Source organism: Arachis hypogaea, chromosome 6 (assembly GCF_003086295.3).
Source record: "Arachis hypogaea cultivar Tifrunner chromosome 6, arahy.Tifrunner.gnm2.J5K5, whole genome shotgun sequence".
NCBI classification, from domain to species: domain Eukaryota; kingdom Viridiplantae; phylum Streptophyta; class Magnoliopsida; order Fabales; family Fabaceae; genus Arachis; species Arachis hypogaea.
The window spans coordinates 97,041,143-97,050,942 of NC_092041.1; positions in this window are offsets into that span (position 1 = coordinate 97,041,143).

The following is a 9,800-nucleotide window of genomic DNA, read 5'->3' on the forward strand; positions in this document are numbered from 1 at the left end:
CTTGCGCGCTGAAAATATTGACTATGGCTATGAATCTCTCATCCATATAGAGTACACCGGCAAGGAGTGCGTATATCCCACGAATCCATCTCATTTCAAGTAGTGGGTTGACTTTAGTTGTCTTTTAGTCGCGCGCCTCAATATTCAGTTGACGATGACCTTCGAACCATCATATCTAGGTTACGTAGATGGGGAACGCCCATCGGTACAAACTCGTCTATGTAAACCTTGCAAATTTCTGACATCTTGTACACGTCATGTTCATATACTTGCTAATCAAGACACTATTTGGCACAACATGCAAGCACGTGGCGACATGGTAGTCGCTCGACCTAAAAATGACTAGAATTGCAAAGTTGTTCGCAAGATTAATAGTGTAGATATAATCGTCACGTATTTCACATACCTCAAATATCTCATTGCACTTGTCGAATTGGTTGACAAGTATGTTTCCTACACGTCGAAAACTTTCTTCAACTCGTTAAGTGGCGAATTCTAAATATGTGAATCCATGAGAACGCACTCATAAACCTCAGCAATCTTTCGAGTAAACAATTCGTTTAGCTAATAAAAAGTAGATCCAACTATGGCCATCACAGGAAGGTTGCGCATACCCTTAAGGACATAATTTATGCACTCTTCGTCATCATATGACCCCAACGATGACTCTTGTCAAATTTCAACACCCATTTCTCAACACCGATCTCATCGCACCATCGGGTATGTGCTTCACTACGCTCCTTAAGCCTTTGGTAGTTTTTGTTGTACTCTTTTTCTATCCTAGAGTAGCCTATAAAACAAACCATGCCACTGTTATAAGTAGACACCAGAAATTACTATGAATAGAACCATAATAGCAAATTTAAATACCTATGTTAACCACGAGTTTATGCAAATATAGAGTCTTGAATCTTCTTAAGAAGTTGGATCTAATATGCCTGGTGTAGAATATGTGTCACACTCTTGGTGGTGCCTATGCATCGTTACTATGAGCTACTGTTGCATCGATGAAATTATAGCAGTCAGAAATAATGTTGACGCAATCTCGAGTAACAACATATCTTCACAAATTAGTAAGGAAAAAGTCCCACGTATCTACCGTTTCACCCTTCACTATGGCAAAAGCAATCGACACAATGTGTTTGGTTCCCGTCTTGTACAACCGCAACTAAAAGTGCACTCTTATATTTTCCAAAATATCTGATAGAGAACTCTTACACCATTTACCTCCTCACTATCATAATAAACAGGCAAAGCTTTTATTTGAACATGAGATATTGGCAACTTGGCACACATTACTTTCAACCACACTGGCAGAGTCTGGTAAAAACTTTTTAATCATCGAAAATTTTGGCGACGAACTTTTACTTTGCCAACCAAACCTTGCGGTAACGAACAATATAGTTGAACCTAGATTGAACTTCTACAATAATAGATTTCATCTTTATTGATGGATCTGCTTCAACTAGCAGCCTGATAGCATTTGCAATTGTGTCTGAGTCCAACTTGGCATAATCTTGTAAAATCATCTCCATAGTGCATATGTGTTTGGCATTGTATCTCCTAATGGCGATGGTCTTTTGCTTTGCCAACCAAGAGTTACGGTAACTGGTGCACGAATTCCCACGCTTCGTACAAATGAACCAGCAAGTGTACTGGGTCGTCCTAGTAATACCTAAGTGAGTCAAGGTTGATTCCACGAGGATTGTGGTTTGAAGCAAGCTATGGTTATCTTTCAGGTATTAGTCAGGCGAGTAGGAGATGTTGGTATGTTTGTGATTGCATAAAAGGAAGTAAAAGGAAAAGGGTAATTAGAACTCAGAAGTAGTGTAAACTGTAATAAGAAGATAGAATTACAAGGTTTGATTATAAGAAGAGGGTTAAGGCTTGGAGATGCTATATCCTTCTAGATTAACTCTGGTCTTACTGTCTTCTTTAATTGTGAATGATTTCTTCTATGGCAGGCTGTATGTGATTGACGCTGGTTTGAGCAGCTGCCAATACTCTTTCAGATCTGAACCCCAAGGTTAGTGCGGATCCATTCTGATTGAGGGTGAAGCTCCTACAGTTCATTCTCCTTGGTGATCCTACTTAGAATGCCACAGACAAGGTTGAATTTTCCGGATCAGAGGATGTTGCCCCTTTGGGTTCTAGCCTTTACCACAAAGACCCTAATCTCCCCGTAAATTGGCTGAACTGGTATCTCGAGAAGTCCCCAACGAAGTCGTGGATTAGCCGTTTAAGAGATGTATAATCAAGCTGGTGGTTCATCATTGTCCAATGAAAGATGCACTCTGAACCCATGTAGAATATGATAACCTTATGCCAATTCAACGCATTCATATTGATGAAGAATGAATATACATCTTAGAATAAAGAATCAAACACAGATCAGAGAGGAACATTAATCTTTTATTAATCCGTGAAACTCAACAAGGCTCCTCCCCTCAATCTAGGAAGTTTAGAAACTCATACTGATAGAAAATACAATGATAAATGAAATTATGGTAAATGATAGGCAAAGATCATGTAAAATATCCCTTAAATACTAAACTAATGACTAGTAAGGATAAAACAGTCTTTTTAGTGCTAAAATCCACTTCTGGGGCCCACTTGGTGAGTGTTTGGGCTGAGTTTTGATGAGATCCACATTCTAGAAGGCCTCTAGGGTGTTGAACGCTGGCTAAGGGGTCCTCTTTGGGCGTTTGGATGCTGGGCTCTGCTCGTTGGGTGCTGGATGCCTGGAAAGGGGTAGGAGGCTAGCGTTGAACGCCAGTTTTGAGCCTTCTAATCTGAAATAAAATATGAACTAATATACATTTTTTGAAAGTTATAGAAGTCAGCTTTCCATAGCCATTGAGAACGCTCCATGTTAACTTCCGTAGCTCTAGAAAAGCTCTTCTGAATGCAAGGAGGTCAGATCCAGACAACATCTGCAGTGCTTTCTCTGTCTCTGAATTAGACTTTTGCTCCAGCTCCTTAATTTTAGCCAGAAAATACCTGAAATTGTACAAAAACACACAAACTCAAAGTAGAATCCAAAAATGTGAATTTAACACTAAAACCTATGAAAACTTAATAAAAAATAAACAAAACATGCTAAAAACTATATGAAAACAATGCCAAAAAGCATATAAAATATCCGCTGATCATAATACCAAACTTAAACTGTTGCTTGTCCCCAAGCAACTAAAAACATAGTAGGATAAAAATAAAAGTAAGATATAAATTTCAAAATTTCCAATGAAGCTCAATTTCAATTAGATGAGCGGGACTTAGTAGCTTTTTGCTTCTGAATAGTTTTGGCATCTCACTATCCATTGAAACTAAAAAATGTTGGTCTCTTTAGGAACTTAAAATCTAGATAATATTATTGACTCTCCTAGTTTAGTTTTTTTTTATTCTTAAACACAGCTTTTAGAGTCTTGGCCGTGACCCTAAGCATTTTGTTTTCCAGTATTACCACCGGATACATAAATGTCACAGACACTTTAACTGGGTGAACCCTTTCGGATTGTGATTCAACTTTGCTAGAATCCTCAGATAGACGTGTCCAAAGTTCTTAAGCATACTCTTTTTACTTTGGATCATGACTTTAACCGCTCAGTTCCAAGCTTTTCACTTGACACCTTCATGCCACAAGCACATGGTTAGGGACAGCTTGGTTGAGCCGCTTAGGCCAGGGTTTTATTCCTTTAGGCCCTCCTATCCATTAATACTCAAAGCCTTGGATCTTTTTACCCTTGCCTTTTGGTTTAAAGGGTTACTGGCTTTTTCAATTTGCCCTCATTTTCCTGCATTTTTGGGCAGTCATGGATTTTTCTCTTTTTATTTATTTATTTATTTGTTTTCGCATTCACTAAATTTATTTTTTTGCAACATGCTTTTTCTTTTTCTTTTTGCTGGTTTTTCTTATTTCAAGAATCAATTTTTGAATTTTTCAGATTACCAATAATATTTTTCCTTTTTCATCATTCTTTCAAGAGCCAACATTCTAAAATTTTAACTTCAAATATGCACTGTTTATTCATACATTCAGAAAATAAAAGCAATGCCACCACATCAAAATAATTGAACTATTCTTATTATATAACTTGAAATTCATGTATCTCTCAATTCTTTTCAAATATATTTTTTTAAGTAAAGTGAGAGACATATGGAACAGTTTACAACTTTAAGACATAAATGCAAATGATCATGTAACAAGAACAAAAGAATAGACAGAAAAATATAATAGAAAATAGAAAAATAACAAAAGAAAAGGAGATAAAGAGAACGAATCCACCTTTAATGGTGGCGACTAGTACTCCTCCTTGAGGATCCAATGTGGTGCTTGATCTCTTCAATGTTACTCCTTTGTCTTTGTTATTCTTCCTTCATGGCTCTTTGCAGGAGTGGTAGAAGTCAAAAAGCGAAGCTTTTGCAACACCAAACTTAAGAGTTTTGCTCGTCCTCGAGCAAATATGACAAATGGGAAAGATGCTGTGGAACCCAGTGGTCCTGAGAGGCTAGGAATTTAAGAATCCCTGCCCTCTGCTTTGGCGTTGAACACCCAGGATTTACTCCCTGGCTGGCGTTCAACGCCAGCTATGCTCCCATTGGGGGCGTTGAATGCCCAGCCAGTGCTCCCTGGCTGGCGTTCAACACCGGTAACACTCCATCCAGAGTGTTCTGTTTTCACTGCTTAACATTTCTGTCTCTGTTTTGACTGCTGCACATGATCATGACCCTACAGAAAATAACTAGAAAAACAAAATTAAATTAAAGAAAAGATAAATAATAACTATGGTTAGGTTGCCTCCCAACAAGCGCTTCTTTAATGTCTTTAGCTGGACTTCACTGTACTTAACTTAGTACCAGTGTTGAGCCTCCTGGCTTTATATCTCTTTCAAGGTAATGTTTAACTCTTTGTCCATTGACAGTGAACCTGTTTTTAGGATCTTTACCTTGAAGTTCTATGTGCATATAAGGTGATACACTAGTAATCACATAGGGTCCCTTCCAACGGGATTTAAGTTTCCAAGGAAATAATTTGAGTCTTGAGTTGAAGAGCAGGACCTTCTGTCTTGGTTCAAAGACTCTGGAAGATATTTTCTTGTCATGCCACATTTTTTCTTTTTCCTTATAGATCCTTGGATTTTCAATTGCAACTAAGTAGAATTCATCCAACTCATTTAGTTGGAGCAGCTGTTTCTCTCCTGTTGCTTTAGCATCAAGGTTGAGGAATCTAGTAGCCCAATAGATCTTGTGTTCTAGTTCTACTGGCAAATGACAGGACTTCCCATATACCAAATGATATGGTGAAGTTCCAATGGGGGTTTTGAAAGCTGTTATGTATGCCCACAGAGCATCATCAAGCTTTCTAGCCCAATCATTTCTATTGGCACTTACTATCCTCTCTAGGATTCACTTTAGTTCTCTATTTGAGACTTCAACTTGCCCATTTTTTGGGGATGATACAGTGTTGCTACTTTATGGCGAACTCCGTAACGGCTTAAGACAGAATCCAGCTGTCTGTTGCAGAAATGAGTACCTCCATCACTAATTAGTGTCCTAGGGACACCAAATCTGCTTAAGATGTTCTTTTAGAGGAACTTCATTACTACTCTGGTGTCATTAGCAGGTGTTGCTATTGCTTCAACCCATTTAGACAAATAGTCTACTACCACAAAGATGTAGGTGTTTGAGTATGAAGGTGGGAAGGGTCCCATGAAATCTATACCCCATACATCAAATAACTCAATCTCTAGGATTCTTTCTGAGGCATGCCGTGACCATGAGGGAGATTGCCAGTCCTTTGGCAACTTCGGACAAACTCTCTAGAGTCCTTAAAGAGACTAGGCCAGTAAAATGTCCTCCATAGTCCAAGCTATGGCAATGCCATAGGATTCTCTATGCCTCTTCCTCAGACCCACATCATCGGATTATTCCATCCGAGCATCTCTTAAAGAGATATGGCTCATCCCACAAGTAGTATTTTGTATCATGCATGAGTTTCCGGGCATGTTGCCTATTGAACTCCTTGGGAATGAACCTTATGGCCTTATAGTTTGCAATGTCTGCAAACCAAGGTGCTGTCCGGATGGCATAGAGCTGCTCATCTGGAAAGGATTCGGATATGTCAGTGGAAGGAGGAAAAGTCCCTGCTACTGGTTCAATCCTAGACAAGTGGTCAGCCACTTGATTTTCTGTGCCCTTTCTGTCTCTAATTTCTATATCAAACTCTTGTAGGAGTAATACCCATATTATGAGTCTGGGTTTAGAGTCCTGCTTATTGTGAAGATACTTTAGAGCGGCGTGGTCAGTATAGATAATGACCTTAGATCCTACTAGGTAGGATCTGAACTTGTCAATGGCATAAACTACTGCAAGTAGTTCCTTTTCTGTAGTAGTGTAATTCTTCTGTACATTATTTAGTACACGACTAGCATAATAAATGACATGCAGAAGCTTGTCATGTCTCTATTCCAGAACTGCGCCAATGGCATGGTCATTGGCATCACACATCAGTTCAAATGGCAAGTCCCAGTTGGGTGCAGAGATAATAGGAGCAGTGACAAGATTGGCTTTCAGGGTTTCAAAGGCATGCAGACATTCTTGGTCAAAGACAAATAGAACATCAGTGGCCAAGAGATTATACAAGGGTTTTACGATTTTAGAAAAATCTTTTATGAACTTCCTGTAAAATCCTGCATGTCCTAGGAAACTTCTGATTGCCTTGACATTAGTAGGAGGAGGCAATCGTTCAATCACTTTCACCTTAGCTTGATCTACTTCTATCCCCTTGTTTGAGATCTAATATCCGAGAATAATGCCTTCAGTTACCATGAAGTGGCATTTCTCCTAGTTTAGAACTAGGTTTATCTCTTGGCATCTTTTCAGGACTAGGGCCAGATGATCAAGGTAGGAGTCAAATGAGTCTCCAAAAACAGAGAAGTCATTCGTAAACACTTCAAGAAACTTCTCTACCATATTAAAGAAGATGGATAACATACATCTCTGAAAAGTGATAGGTGTATTGCACAGGCCAAATGGCATTCGCCTGTAAGAAAACACGCCAGATGGACATGTGAATGTTGTCTTCTCTTGATCTTGTGGATCCACTGCTATTTGATTGTACCCGAAATATCCATCCAGAAAACAATAAAAAGCATGCCCTGCTAGTTTTTCTAGCATTTGGTCAATAAATGGTAAAGGAAAATTATCCTTCCTGGTCGCGTCATTGAGTCTTCTATAGTCAATGCACATATGCCACCCTGTAACTGTCCTTGTAGGAATCAGTTCATTCTTTTCATTATGAACCACTGTCATGCATCCCTTCTTGGGAACAACTTGGACAGGGCTCACCCAGGGGCTATCAGAAATAGGATAAATAATCCCAGCCTCTGAGAGTTTAGTGACTTCCTTCTGCACTACTTCCTTCATAGCCAGATTCAATCGCCTTTGTGGTTGCACCACTAGTTTGGTATTATCCTCCAGCAGGATTTTATACATGCATCGGGCTGGGTTAATGCCCTTAAGGTCACTTACAGTTCACCCAAGGGCGGTCTTATGTGTTTTGAGCACTTTAATTAGTGCTTCTTCTTCCTGTGACTCTAAGGTAGAGCTTATGATCACAGGATAAGTATCTTCATCTCCCAGAAATGTATATTTCAGGGAAGAAGGTAATGGCTTAAGCTCAAGCTTTGGAGGCTTCTCCTTTTTATTAGGAATTTCCAAAGGATCCTTTAAGTAGGCTGTTCATCAGTAAGGATGTCATTCAGCCTTTCGTTGAGACTCTCAGCCATATTTACTTCTTCCACTAGGAAATCAATGAGATTAATGGTCATGCATTCCTCTGAGGTGTCTTGATGCTGCATGGTTTTTACATCATTCAGTACGAACTTTTTCTCATTAACTCTCAGGGTTACTTCCCCTTTTTCAACATCAATGAGGGTTTGTCCTATAACTAGGAAGGGTCTTCCTAGGATAAGGGATGCACTCTTGTGTCCTTTCATGTCCAACACCACAAAGTTAGTGGAAAAAGTAAAGGGTCCAACCCTAATAATCATGTCTTCAATTACGCCTGATGGTATCTTAATAGAGCCATTAGCAAGTTGAAGACATATGCGGGTCGGTTTGACTTCATCAGTCAAGCAAAGATTCTTTATTAATGAAGCAGGTATTAAGTTGATGCTTGCTCCAAGGTCACATAGAGTTGTCCTTGTACAAGCATCACCTAGAGTTCATGGCATCATAAAGCTTCCAAGATCCTTAAATTTCTCTAGTAGGCTATTTTGAATGATTGCACTGCACTCTTCAGTGAAGATGACTGTTTCTGTCTCTCTCCAATCCTTCTTATGACTCAGAATGTCCTTCATGAATTTAGCATAAGAAGGTATCTGTTCAAGAGCCTCTGCAAAAAGGATCTTGATCTCTAATATTCTGAGATAATCCGCAAAATGGGCAAACTATTTATCTTTGTCCTCTTGACAGAGTTTCTGAAGAAATGGTATCTTATTCTTATATTCATCAATCTTGGTTGATGAAGGCCGAGTGCCATGTGTGTTGGAAAGGGGGTTACTAGCTTGCTTAGGAGGGTTGCTATCAATATGTGATTGATTTCCCTTGCTTGGGCGTTCAACGCCCATGTTGCTACCCCCTTCCTGGCGTTCAACACCAGGGGCATCATTCTCTTGTGGGCGTTTGAACGCCCAGTCTCTGCCCTTTCCTGGCGTTCAACGCTAAGAGTGATACCTCCCTAGTCGTTTGAACGCCTAGATTATCTTGTGCAAAGACCTGGTTATTCTCTGTCTGTTGTTCTTTTCCTAACCTCCTATTGTTCGTAGGTTAGGTATTCAAGGTTTTCCCACTCCTTAGTTGAATGGCCTGGCATTCATCTGTTATCTGCTTAGATAATTGCTACCTTGTTTGACTCAACTGTGCTTCTACATTCCTATTAGAAGCCTGAGTTTCTCGCAAAGCCTTTTGCAATTCCAGTAGTTAGGTGCAGTTGCTGAGTCAATGGGCCATCCTATTCGGGAGGGTTAGGTTCAGTAGATACTGCCTTAACCTCTCTTTCTATAGAAGTCTCAGCAGATGAGTACAGATGTTGATTAATGGCAACTGTCTCAATAAGCTCTTGAGCTTCTTCAATGGTCTTTTTCATGTGTATGGAACCACCAGTAGAGTGGTCCAAAGATATTCTAGCCATTTCTGAAAGTCTATAATAGAAGATGTCTAGCTGTACCCATACTGAAAACATTTTAGTGGGACATTTTCTTAGCATCCTTCTATACCTCTCCCAGGCATCATAAACAGATTCACTATCTCATTATTTGGAGCCCTGGATGTCCAGTCTCAACTGGATCATCTTCCTTGGAGGGAAGTATTGATTTAAAAACTTGTCTACTAACTGTTTCCAATTTTTCAAGCTAGCTTTAGGCTGGTTATCCAACCACTTCTTTGCTTGGTCCTTTACAGCAAAAGAAAAGAGCAATAGTCTGTAGACATCTTAGTATACTCCCTCATTGTGTACTGTGTCAGCAATTTTTAAAAAATCTACCAGGAATTCTGTAGGTTCTTCATGAGGAAGCCTAGAATACTGGCAGTTTTGCTGCACTAGAGTAATGAGTTTAGGGTTTAGTTCAAAGCTATTTGCTCTGATGTGAGGTATGCTAATACTTCTTCCATAGAAGTCAGCAGTGGAATTTGTATAAAATCTCAAAGTTCTTCTAAACTCTTCATTCCCATTTGGTTTCATGATGAAGAAAAGTAGAAGAAGAGAAAGAATGTGGGATAAAAATAATTTTTTTCGAAAA